The 13,534-nt window shown below is 42.6% G+C and overlaps 1 protein-coding gene across 4 annotated transcripts in view; it reads right to left on the bottom strand.

Moving 5' to 3' along the window:
• Nucleotides 1–13,534, bottom strand: part of ankrd12 (ankyrin repeat domain 12) — a 41,476-nt gene that overhangs the window by 21,698 nt on the left and 6,244 nt on the right. The window contains exon 1 of one of the 4 annotated variants that reach the window (XM_083991819.1): nucleotides 2,042–2,201. The exons of the other annotated variants lie outside the window; for them this stretch is intronic. The gene's annotated coding sequence lies outside the window, so the exon portion shown is untranslated. Of the gene's footprint in view, nucleotides 1–2,041; nucleotides 2,202–13,534 lie in introns of those variants that run through there. 4 annotated transcript variants of the gene reach the window in all.

Below are 13,534 nucleotides of genomic sequence, written 5' to 3'. Positions count from 1 at the left end.
TTCAGATATAAAAAAGTCACAATAAAACACCACTGAAGGGAAAATACATATGTTCACTAATTTAGGATGAGGGACAGCAGCTTATTCCAACATTTATTAAGGATGCACAATAATCGATAAGTTCCTGCTTCTCATAACCGATACTGATGCTGATAACATTTTTAATAGTTTATAGAAACACCGTTAAGAAAGGCTACGTTATAGTGAGTAAATATGAATTTAACATTGTTGCTCTGCCTCTGACTTAACAAAATAACATAACTGTCAATATAACCGTCATCATTACTAGGGATGTGCACGGTTACCCGAGTAGGCAATCTACTATCCGGTTATGAATTTATTACCCGGTTAACCGAGGATTAAAAAAACGTTATCACTACATTATCATGCCATGGTTCGGCTTTTTGTAGTGTTAAACAGTTTCGGATCAAGCAACGTGATTTTCTGCTGTGTAAAAGCGTTTTTGGATCGCGCCTCGCACATTCAAACCTTTTACAATAATCTGTGGTGGTTCCCTCGGCGTAAACCGCCGGGAGGAAGACGACAGGTGTCATCAAGTCTGTTAGAAAATAGGCTTTCACTTTACAAACATTCTGAAACCTTCCCAGTTATTTCCTGAAACGATGCGAGGCAGAGAGGACTGAAGGCACCAAAATGTAGTGTGGACTAATAAATAAGCACCGCTAATGATTTTAAAAAAAGAAAAAAAGTTTTCTCCTCCGAGGCAGCCGCAGCATAAATGCGCTGCTCTCAGAGCTACTGTAATCTCAACTAAAGAAAGAACAGTTATGACTCTTCAAAATTCGACATTTATTATTGTTTCAAATCAACTCAGAGGGCAAACGGACTGAGAATGGGCAAAATCTAGGCAGTGTTGGCTCATTATAATTGGCGCTAGTGATGCTATCTGTGTATTTTGGCCAATATCAGGCCGATAATTATCCTTACTGATAGTTATTGTGGATGAACATTTATCATTTTGTCAAATGTTTGACATTTTTGCTTGGAACATAACACACTGACTTGTTTAAAACACATCAGTGGCTTGTTTCCAGACAAGAGTGTGCATCATTCACAAGCTGCGTTTGTGTCCATGCAGGCAGCCGTCCTGTCATTTAGGTCTTTGTGCGGCTACAAAGCCATAATCCTGTGCAGTTAAGCTACACACCATACTACCTTGTGTGCAGCACATGCAGAGTTAGCAAGAGGTTTGGTATGTGGACCAACCAGGGATGTGGAAGTGGGTTTAGCACAAAAAAAAACACACAAATGTGAACGGCTTCCTTTCAATTTCAACTTCAACAATTTCAACTCAATCGACGATTCACAATCAATGCATGACGCAAAACTGAAAACAAACCACCACCACCACCACCGCTGCTGCGGCTAAATGGATCATGACAAACTGTAAGCCTTCAATTAACCAGACGTCGACCTGACAGCGGGCACGGTCCAGCATTTCATATTCATCACTTTCATGTGGGACGATTACGTGGCCTGTGGAGGACACAGTGACCTTGACCTCTCAGTTCATCCTTGTGTATAAGTAAGTTTGTTAATTGCAGCGGCCTCCAACGAGTCTCAATGTAGCGTCACAGCTTCCTTGTGACCCTGTATAGCCTTTCAGATGGAGATGATTGGATATTGTAATTATTGATGAACTGTCACTTAACTTTCATTGGTTTCAGTTTCTTAATGATGATGAATTTCTGCTCTTCTCTATTCATCGCCAATATTAATTAAATATCATAGGGATTTAAAGTGGTAGTTGGTTGTTACCTTGAGCATTAAGAAATTTAAATGCCTTTTTTTTAGATAATTAGTTGACATAACAACAAATCAAAGGGGGGAAAAATCAGCTAATTAATCTATAATGAAAACAACTGTAAGGTGTACCCCTGCTGTGTTTCATGCTAATTCACTTTGTGACTAAACATGCAGTTAATCGTGCCTTTGGGGATTCAAACATACATAAACACTACCTTACTATTAAATTATTGAAACTTCATTAGACAGCAGGGCACATTTAAATCACACATACCACTTGTATTTCCAGACAGAGCTCGGTCAGTCGACTCGTTACTTGTTTTCAGCTCTAAATCACAAATGAACGAGACGACCAGCTCTTAAAAAAGGAAACCCAACGTTTTGTTTCTTTCTTTCTTTCTTCGGATACCTTCACAACCTCTGCTGATCCCAAGTAATGGCACAGTGTTGACAGGTATCGTTTTTCCAACACTGCTGCACAGCTGAGGCCAGTGAGAGGTCCGTCATTAGTCAGCAGATCGCCAGCATGCAGCAGCATTGTCATTCAGCCAGCTGAAAGGGGAGAATTGAGCAGCCCACAGTGAGCACGGCGGTGTAAAGGGGGCGAGTGTATCGGGGGTATTAAAGCGGTATGGACAGCCCGGGACCAGACCAGAAAACAAACGCTGACAGGACTCCAATCTGGCCCGGAGACGAGGCGAGGAGGGTGTGACTATAATTACAGAGGTATTTGGGCACTCGCCAGTTCAGGCATTCACATTCGCTGCGTTTCATGAGCAGCTCAGGGCTGCATAAGCCTCTGCGAGCTCTGCCATTAACCTTGGGCTGTTTCAAGTCGAGCTCAAACCCCCTGCGCCTTGATGACTACTGGAGTTCACAGAGACTAAAGCCCGGATTAGTTTGGCATGGGATCCTCCTCTCCTGTACAATGTAAAAAACTGAGTGATAGCAACAATTATCTAACCCACTTAACACCGATGAAGGAGACCATCGAACTGCAGAATCACGACTGTAAAAAAAAAAAAAAGGTTTAGAGATGTGCTACAGAGAGAGATGTGACACTAGAGACACTGACGGTGACATAGTGAGAGAGAGAGAGGAACCCCACATTAGTGACACTGGCTGCTTCCCTCAGTCTAAACATCAGCAATGTGGTAAATAATTCAGCAGCCGTGGTGAAGACACTAGAGAGAAAAACACTAAATATACTGGTAGGACTGCCCACTAATGATTATTTTCATTATCGAATCAACTGCCAATTCTTTCTTCAACTGAGACAATAAACATTTTTTCTACAAAACATGAGAAAATATTGAAAATGTGTCCGTTATAATGTACAAGGGCCCGAGGTGGCATCTTTCTTCACATGTCTTGTTTTTGTACATATTCTATGACATGAAGCAGCAAATTCTCACTTCCGAGTTTTTCTTGAGACAGCATCAATGTATCAGCAGGCAGGTATGAACACATAAGTAAACTATTACTCCTCACATCCAACTCTCAGTTGTTTTTACTCTCTGCCTTTACCTATAGTTTAAAATCTGAGTTCAAAATTAAATTGTTTGTTGGACAAAACAAGACAATTCGGATCCAAAAAAAAAAGTCACAATTAAACACCCCTGAAGGGAAAATACATGTACAGTAAGTTCACCAATTTAAGATGAGGGACAGCAGCATATTTCAACATTTATTAAGGACGCACAATAATCGATAAGTTCCTGCTTCTCATAACTGATGTTGATGCTGGTAACTGATAACATTTTAATAGTTTAGAGACACACCGTTAAGAAAGGCTACGTTATAGTGAGTAAATATGAATTTAACATTGTTGCTCTAAATAATATAACTGTCATCACTACTGTAATCTCAACAAAAGCAAGAACAGTTATGACTCTTCAAAAATCGAAATTAAAATGACACTGTGCTGCCAGGTTATGGGACAATATGAGTTAGCTATCATTAGATCAAATGATGATTAAAATAACCACTGGTTAAAGCCTTAATTAACAGACAGAAGCTTGGTATATATTTATATATATTTTAGGGCTAAAATCAATCTGAGTGACTGAAACCATGTTGTGGCCACACATTATTGTGACAGTTTTAGTGGATGATGAAAACATGGTGGTTATCAGGGGGTTGGAGGTCAAACCTATCAATGACAGACTATAAATTATTATCCTCTTAAAAAAATATATGTATTTCACCTGCGCTAACTGATAAGTTAAAGTGAGATCTGGCTGCTGCTGCGTCGTTGCTGCTGCTGGTCCTTCTGAGAAGCAGATGTCCCTGTATTTATTTATAACCTGGTGTTCCTGCACTTTAACTCCACTGGTTCCTGACTAACAACAATAACAACCATTTCCCTGTAGTGCTGGACCGTGTTGGCCCTGACAGCCGAGCAGAGCCGAGCAGAGCGGCTGCAGCTTCACTGTCTGCCCCTGTGCGTGTGTGTGTGTGTGTGCGTGAGTGAAGCAGTTTGGGGGTTTGAGGAGCGAGGTGGAGTGGGGTGGGGTTTGGTTGGGTGGGGGCTGGCTGGCTGGCTGGCTGGGGGTGCAGTATGTGTGTATCTGAAATGGATGAAAAGCACACACAGTACGGTAACCTGATCCACTGACTGCAGGATGGGACAGGGAGGGAAGAGGGCTAAGAATAGAACTGAGCCTGACACACAGAGTACGCCGCCGCCGCCGCCACCGCCACCGCCACCGCCAACGTCACCTCCACCAACAGCAGCAGCAGCAGCGTTTTACTCCAGCTTCCAGAGTCGGAGCACTGCCTGCTGTGAGCTCTCAGACACACCATGTGGAAAATACATGTGATTTTCCCCCTGGTCTCCCATGTGGCTGCACTTACGACTGCACACACACACGCACACACACATACACACACAAAGGAGGCTACTGAAAAACAAGCTCTGAGCATTATTTCTCTGTTTCAAAAAAAAAAAAAGGTGCAGAAGAGACAAATAATTACCGGTTGTGAATTATTAACAAGAAGAGCATCTGAAATCCACAATAAAAGCTGGAGTCAGTCAGTCCCTCCCCCCACCTCTACCCATCTTCCCCCTTCCTCGACAGATATCGTGTATTAATGCGCTCAAAAGAGACGCGCTACACTTGCTGCGACAGTAAACAGCCGGTCACGTGGTTGTGGTCCTGCATGGCGTCAGGCTAAATGATGGGGGAGGTCTCTCTCAGCTGCGCATCCACTCTCCGTCTCCTCCTCCTCCTCCTCCTCCCTAATGAGGAGCAGGACAAAGCCCGGCGCAAAGGCCCGATTACAGAGACTACAGAAGAGGGGCAGAAGAGGCAACAATAACCAGCGAGGAGCCAGTGTGATCACACACATACACACACGCAGGCAAACAGTTTAACATGTTTATATTATTACGCACCTATTTACATGCCAGCAAACAAAATAAATGCCCTACGCTTTGTTTCCCCAAATGTGTTTTGTGCCCTAGAAATGTCTGGTCCGATTATTTATTTCCTGTAGACAAAAGGAAACCCCTATTTCTCCAACATATCAGAAACCCAAAATATTGTATTATTATTGTATAAATTGTTGTAAAATTATGTAACATTGATCAGTCCCATTGCTGATTGTTGAATTATTCATTTGATTTATTACATTTGTTAAAAATAAATATATGCTACTTGAGTTTATTTATATGAATGTCTTCACATATTAAACACAGGGGAGACAGCAGGCCATATTTAAATACCATTATAGTCATCTGGTGACTTGTGTTTTGGTTGTTATATTTCATTGAGCAAATGAAAGTAACAAAGGGTTAATAAATAGCGAGCCAAGTCGGTTCTTGTTGTTGTTTTGGTGTGTGTAGTACAGACTGATTACTAGTGTGAAATGCCATATGACAAGTGCCCATAATACATACGCGGCTGCAAAATACTTCTAAAAATATATGTAATAAAAAATAAAACAAACAGGCCTTATCTAGTTGTGCTCTTTGGCTGCATTCATGCAATCCATCTCTAACCTAACTGTGAAACCAAATTCAAAAGGCATGAAAATTTCCAGCACAAAATAAAGTGCACTTCCTCCCTCCTTCCTCCTTCCTCCCTCCTCCCGTCACTGGTCTGTCTGAACTGAAGGCATATTTCGACATGGACAAACAAACAGCAAGTGACACTGGATCCCTCAAGGCGTCGGTTCACCTCTCTCTACCCTAACCCCAGACAGACAAAACATGCCTCCTCCAAACCAGAGTGTCTGGCCTTCGTTACAGTTGTTGTTGTTGTCGTTGGGTTGCATAAACGCGTCGGTCAAAGATTTGGTTCATCCGCTTCCACATGGGAAAAACTGCTAGGCTATTGCCAGTAAAGGTGAGTAAAACAGACACCGGTGAATTGCTGCCAATGTTTTTTATAAAGGCTGACACATTTTTTATCAAGGTGCCAGCTTCTCTCACAGGTTAAATCTTACTTTTTCTTGCTCCAAATTAAACTGGCCAGTAAACCTGTCCATGTTGTTATTTTTAAGGGGGGCACTACCTGTTATAGTAATAGATGAAAAAGTTAATTTTATGCACACTGTGATACACATTCCTATATTTTATCCCAGATACTGACAGGATGCAAAAAAATGTCTAGCTTAATTCATAATAATCCAAGCATTAAGCTGTTGTAAGACCCAGACATAATGTACTCTATGTGTCCTAAATATGTATTCTTATGTAAGATTGAGTGCTGAACTCTTCCACGGCCTCATCCATCACTTAAAAGCTTCCATAAAAAAAACAGGAATAGCCCTAAATTTTTACAAGGGAGAGGCTCGGGGCATGGCTCACTCGCACACAAATCAAAAGCCTCATAAAATAGCCCCAATGTTTGTATGCAAGAGGCGTCAATAGGGTTAACTTTACTGGCAGGAGAGTACAGCTCGGCTCGGCTCAGGGCTCACTCCAACACGCCCATTAAACTGGTCTGAGAGTCTGAGAGCCTTAAGAAGCCTACCGCCACCGCTCTGTATGTAGGTTAATGATCAGATACCCAAGCAGCGGACAAGAACAATGAAGCCTTTACTGCCGATTATGGGTTAAAAAGGGGAGGGAGGGGAGAGGGGGGGGGTGAGGGAGGGAGGGAGGGATTAGAGCAAAGGTTAGGACCTAGGCGTGGATCTTGTTCTTATTTCCACCGCAGCGTCAAGCTCACATGACCGGACAAAACACTGGACAACTGTTCGACTTTCAAGGAAACGTGAGGATTCAAAAAGCAGAATCGGTGAAATATTCAATCAGACACCGACTATAGTGAGCTGCAAATGACATGATAAATGATACAGCCTATTAATAAAAACTGCTTTGTCATCTCTAGACCCATTTACCTCCCGCCGTAACACAACACCCGGCCCACTTTCCTTTCAACAGAGGACAACAGCAAGGAAGTGTTTGAAGCTCCTGGAGGCAGAAAAGCCCCCTAGATGACAATAACATAAAACATCAGCTGCTAACAAGGTGTCACACAAGCACAAGAAAAAAAACCCACGTCCAACCGCGCTCCATATGAGCAACGAGCAGGCCTCCGTCTGAAAAATAAACAATGAGGGAAATGTTGTGTCACTCTTCATTATGTCATTCAAGACATGACTCCATCTACACCTGCCACGTCCTATTAGGCCTGACGAGACGTCGATCCGATCACACAAGCCCGACACATGGCTGCCCGAGCTGGTGCCAAAACCACAGCTTTGCGGCGCCAGAGAAAAGCGTCGGACGATAGATAGATAGGGCCAACAGTCGGTGTGTAAAGGTTGACACAGCATCTCCGTCGTCTCCGCGCACCGGGAGGACTGTGTGTGTGGACCCGACTGTGTGAAGTCGGGCTTTTGATTATCGACCGTGCAGCATGAAGAGAAGCAGCAGTTTCCTTTAGGGGTATTCGCCACAGAGGCTTAAAGATGGTGCAGATAAACAAGTCCTACTGTCTGCAGAAAAACCCTCAGCAGGTTAACAACTACTTCCTTATTGTGCACATTAATAATACAAAAAAAAAAACCTTACCCTGTGTGCGCTTGTTGCACAATGGTACACTGACCAAAATGATTATGCTCACACTACTGAGGGAGGAAAACAAAAGGCAAGAAAGCTGGTGAAAAACACAACACCACCCCTTACTGCATGGTTTAAGATTTACTAAAATTAATAAATAGTTAGGACTGTAACTGATGATTGTTATATTTACCACACTACAATTCAAGTTATTCACTTTTCCAAATCCCAAGGTGTCATATTTACACAGCCTGTTTTGTCCTGCGACTTGCCCAAGTCAATTTATGGCCATGAAAGACAGAGGTCCTGTTTACACGACAACGCTTGCGGGTGAAAACGACAAAATATTTTATTGGATGTGCCTTTCGTTTGGACGGCGACAGTGTTTTTCGGGCTTAAACACGCAAAAAAAAAAAACGTGAAACCACCCTTCAGAGTGGAAATCTTAAAAACACTCCACTGTCGCATTCCCGTCTAAAGGGTGAAAACGCTGCTCTGCTCCGATCTGCTCACGCCGCGTACATGTTTATGTCACAGGCATGCGCCAGTACAGGAATATAACAACAAACATGTCGGATTCGACAAACTTGCATCACCATTATGCACGCAGATTTCCCCCCATAAAACGCTTGTCAAAACGCGGAATAAAAGTGAGAACGCAACGCCACTTTTGCACTTTCTGTTCAGATCGTTTCCAATTTAAATAAAAAAGAGACAATGATAAAAGGATGTCAACCCAACAAACTGATTAATCATCCAGTCATTTCAAGTAAGTATGAGTTACAGCTCTAATCATGTCTTTTATTTGAAACTGGTCTTGAATGCACAGCAAAAGTGAAAATACAGCCTTTGCCTAGAGGTCACGACTCATTCACAGCAATCATTTCCAGCCATGCAAACATTTTCAAGTTCATGTATTTCTATAGTAAGTGCTGATTCACAAGGAGAACAGTCATATCACTTTCTCCACACTGACTGGTATTCTTGAGTGCTGCATTTAAAAAATCTGTGCGGGGGCTAAAGGACATGACACGAGTCACTGCTGTATCCGGACCATCAGCCTTTTGTCTTCTTGTTACTATTTTAAAGCACTTGCATTTTGCAACAGGACAGTTTGAGCGTTATTTATCCCAGCTGCTATTGATAAACTTCACACTGCAGACTACAGACAGCTGATACCGACCTCCCATCAACACCTGCGTGCACAGAGGATTTACAGAAAAGCAATATCCTACTTTGTGATTTTAGACTGAACCTCTAAATGCATGACACAGGAACTGTTGGCAACACAAGACCGTTTTTGCTATGAAGCAGCTGCAGGCCCGAGACGTATCAAATTGATAAGTAAACAGAGTCACAAAGTGCTAGAGGAGTTATATGCTTTTCAATAGTACCTTTAGGTCAACGAGCTGGTTAGAAAGAGAAAGCTGAACAACTGACTACCAACGGACCTTCTTCCACCTTCAATGAAACTCTTTAAAAGGCTATGAACAATGGGTACGTTTACATGGACAGTTTCAATCGGTTTCAGAAAGGTTTGGGAGACCAAACCGATTGAAAATACTTCATGTAAACACCTCAAACCGTTCCAATTACCCCAAACCGGTTGAAATTCCAACCAGATTGAAGGGGGTGGTTTAAACCTTTTCTAAAGAGATCTGTCTGTCATGTATACACTTGAAACGGGTTGATCCCTGGCTGCGTTCGTTCGGGACCTGACGTACGTACGCACGCATGCACGCTTGAGCACGTACGAGCCGTGCCTGCCTGGCTGTCACTCACGTGAAAATGTCCGCGTAATATGGGAAAATGTCGAGCAAGAACTGGCGGGTCATACGGAAGTTCTGTTTCCACTTGGTGTCCGAAAATTCATGCAGAGACAGGAGGAGGAGGAGGAGGAGGAAGCGGTGCGCCGCCGGTGTTGTGCCGAAAAGAGACTATCTGCCAGGGCAGTCGTTTTTCTACAGGTAGTCTCTTTTCGGCACAACACCGGCAGCGCACCGCTTCCTCCTCCTCCTCCTCCTCCTCCGCATGCATTTTCGGACAACAAGTGGAAAGACGTTCTCTCTTCTTTTCCTGCTAAAAGTAGGAACATGCCACGCTGCTGTTTAATACAGAGAAATATTATAACAGCAAAGACTGCGCTCAACAAACGATGTATTTCGGCCACACAGCTGTAGCACTTCCGTAATCAATACTGTTGTAACCATAGTAACGCAATCACTCACGGCTGCGGGCACATTCGAAGCATTTGTTTCGTCTGCGCATGTAAACACCCAACCAGTTTACTTTGTAACCCATGTATACGCTCAAACTGAAATCTTCAAAGAGATTGATTCAAACCAAACCTCTCTGAAACCGATTGAAACTGTCCATGTAAACGTACCCATTGTTTCAGTGTCAATGATACGAACTTGAATGCAAACATGAGCAGTTGGGTAGAAACGTAATCTACATATTATGGTAGGAGAAAAAAAAGGACACCTGAAAAGGACTAGCAAAAACATCAGGGCCAGCGGGGTCAACATTAATCCCCAGGATCCTCCGATAGGAAAGAGTAATGTTACTAAGGTGAAGCGGCAGTTCACAGACGAGGTCCATGCCAAGTGGCTCAGACTGTATCTGTGGATCAGATTTAGCGATGGTGAAATGAGCTGCTTGAGTTTCTTTTTTTAATAAAAATGTACAAGCTTGGCCCTTTTCAACAGCAATTTTAACTTTTTCATTACCAAAGATGTCATTAAGAGGAAAGAGATGAAGAGAGGAGACGAAGAAAAACGCATGGATACAAGAGGAAGCCACCAAAAGACATGACTGAAGACACTGATGCAGCTACGACAAGTGCACATATACGTTTACACACATGTATAAGTCAACCATGACTGACCACGCGATCAAATGTTACACTGACAGTATGAATAGTTTCATCATACGGAGAATATTACGAGCAAGCTTTCATTTCCAGCAGCACTGTGGATGCAGCAGCACGAGCTGTCCCAAGTTTAATAGGCTGCCTTTGTAATGCTTCTTTGCAAATGCATCACAAATAAAGAAACCGTCAGAAGCATGCTTGCCTTTTCATCTTTCACTGCCTTTTATCTGTACTAATTAACGATAGCTAGGTGGAAAAAATAATTTACTTCACTGTGCTGCTTAAAGGCTACCGGCAGCTTGTGACAGCAACTTTTAAGACAGAATGTTTTTCGCTTTGCTTTTTGTGAACCAATCAATACATCTCTTTTCATTGGCTGGGTTCCATTAAATACTACATGCTTTAATGACGATTAGATTTTCAAGTGCTGAGATACAACATTTGAATATCATGACCTGACATGGATCACATTTCTTCAATTGGAGAAAAAAAAAGGGCAGCGTGCTCATGAGTGAGACTGAAGATCTGTTTTTATTTGTCTGTGTGCGTGGTGGCCTTTCTGACGTTGAATGCAGGATGCTGGCTGTCAGAGTAAATATTAAGTAATAAAAATCCATCTGACTTAATGTTAGCTGGTTAAGTAGTGCAAGTGCAACTTGATGACGCTGCAGCTGCAGCAGCAGCAGCAGCTGTTAAGCCTCGGTGGCACACCACAGCAGTAGGTTTATGGTAAACACCAATATACACGACTGTACTTCAGGGAATCACTTAAATTGGAGGAAGGTTAAACTACAATCTTGAGTAAGAACAGGACAAGCTAAGAACTACAGGTGAACTCACGAGTGGGACTCCCACCTTTCAAAAAGTGTGCAACCCCCCTGTATGTGAAGCACATGAGTGGGGGAATTCCCCCCCGATTTTAATAAATGAGTTTCCGGCCCTGGGATACGAGACCATGTAATACCAGTTGTGAAACAAGCACTCCTACATCATGACAGAATCGTTCTCAGCAGTGCTAAATACCGTTTCATGGTTACATCAATGCTGATATCATCTAATAGTGGAGCACCAATGCCTTGTGCACTGGAACGACAATATAAACAACGATTTAAGAAAATACTCTGAAGCTGCGGCTGAGATCTGTCAACGTTGTGCAGGATATATACAGAACTAATTCACACGGCTGAACTAGTCCAAGTGAAAACATGTTTGCTCCTGTATTAAATGATGAGACATTAAGCCCAGACCAATCTACTCCCCAAACAAGTTTCATTTAGGCAGTCCCTTTGTTTGAGTAAACTACATGTCACTTAAATAGTATACGCAAATGAACTATTCATAGATGTGGTCGTGTTGTTTTTAGCTTAGCTCTGAACCTATGCAAACGGAAACAAGCAAGCACAGGCATGTATAACACTGAAGCAGCATCAACACTAAACCATACCACTGTCGATGATTAACCAAATTTGACCACATTCAGAGTTCAGGGTTAAGGGGTAATAGTGTGTTTAATTCCACACAAAAATGGAGCTGCAGCAAAAACCAATCAAAAGACAAATGAAGAAACGGTCTTTGGTTCATGAAATTCCTCGTTCACCTATTTTACTGGAGGATCCTCCGGCCTCAGAAACCATGGTCACCGACAGAGCCAAAGTAAACAGGATATGACCGCTTTCTTTGGCATTGGTAAAATGAAAGTATACCAGCAATAAAGAATGCAACCCATACGCCCATTGTCAAATTGTCTTCTCTATCAACAGACACTGTTATCTCTCCGACTGCTCATTCATAAAGGGAAACTCAAACTGCTCGTATTTCATTAAAAACCCTAAATGTTGTCGTTTTACAACCAGGCCCTTTTTTCTTCCTACTTCTGCCTTGTCATGCTGTATTCAAATTCCTGCAGAAAGGTCACAGGAAGCTCAAATTGACAGTTTCTTTTTTTTCTTCTTTTTTAAAAAAAAAAGCACATGTTGGATTATCAACGCCATCAGCCGTTACACACAGACAGATACTGCACTCAACGTACCAAACAAAAACAACGCTCTGCACACATTCAGCTGCTGGCAAAGGCTAGCACATGTTGTGTAATCAGGAGGCTCCACCCTCTTCACACACAAATACACACACATGCACTAACACACGCTTGCTGGGCCTCTCGAAGACACAGATACTCCGCCGACGGAGCCAACTACAGATCAGGCTCGGGCCCACGTACAAGCACCTCATATCATAAACGGCACCAGTGCTTTTTTCACAGTCTTGTTTGAACTCCAACACAATAAATGTGGGTGACAACTTGAAGTGAAAGTGATACAAAGCAGATTGTTAAGCCGTCTGGAAGAGTGGAAGTAGAAGAATTTCGCCTTTGGCTCTCTGTGTTTGGGATTTTTCCATTTAATAAAACCTTCCCAAGTTTCTCTCGACCTTCTGGGCCAATTTACCTTCAATATGATCATGACAGAATGATTCTTTAACAACCATTAATGGTCAATAGCAGCAAACTGAGAGCGCACAAAGGGCACTGGTCTGCACTTTGCCAGTGTGCTTAGAAGAGTAAAATGAAAACTGACCGTTTTGGGGGGTTTCCCTAAAGATACAGCCCCGGTGTGATCACTCAAAACAAAAAAAAGAGGAACTGCATTCATAGGGTTTGAGTAAAAGGCAAATATGCTTGCAGTAATTTCATAACTTCACTTGAGCCGGACTTAATAACATCTCAGCGTTACTGGTGACATAAAAACTGGACGTCAGAGACAAGACTCCAAACATCTCACAGCCAGCTGGGCTAAGCCTCTCAGGAGATGAGTCTCATACACAAAGGGCACCACCTGGACCGACTGCTCTTATGGTTCATGTAAAAATCAGCCGATGAGCTGTAG

The sequence above is a fragment of the Trachurus trachurus genome, assembly GCF_905171665.1.
Source record: "Trachurus trachurus genome assembly, chromosome: 17".
NCBI lineage: Eukaryota > Metazoa > Chordata > Actinopteri > Carangiformes > Carangidae > Trachurus > Trachurus trachurus.
The sequence above is the reverse complement of the archived record's forward strand: the minus strand, read 5'-3'. Positions and strand labels throughout refer to the sequence as shown.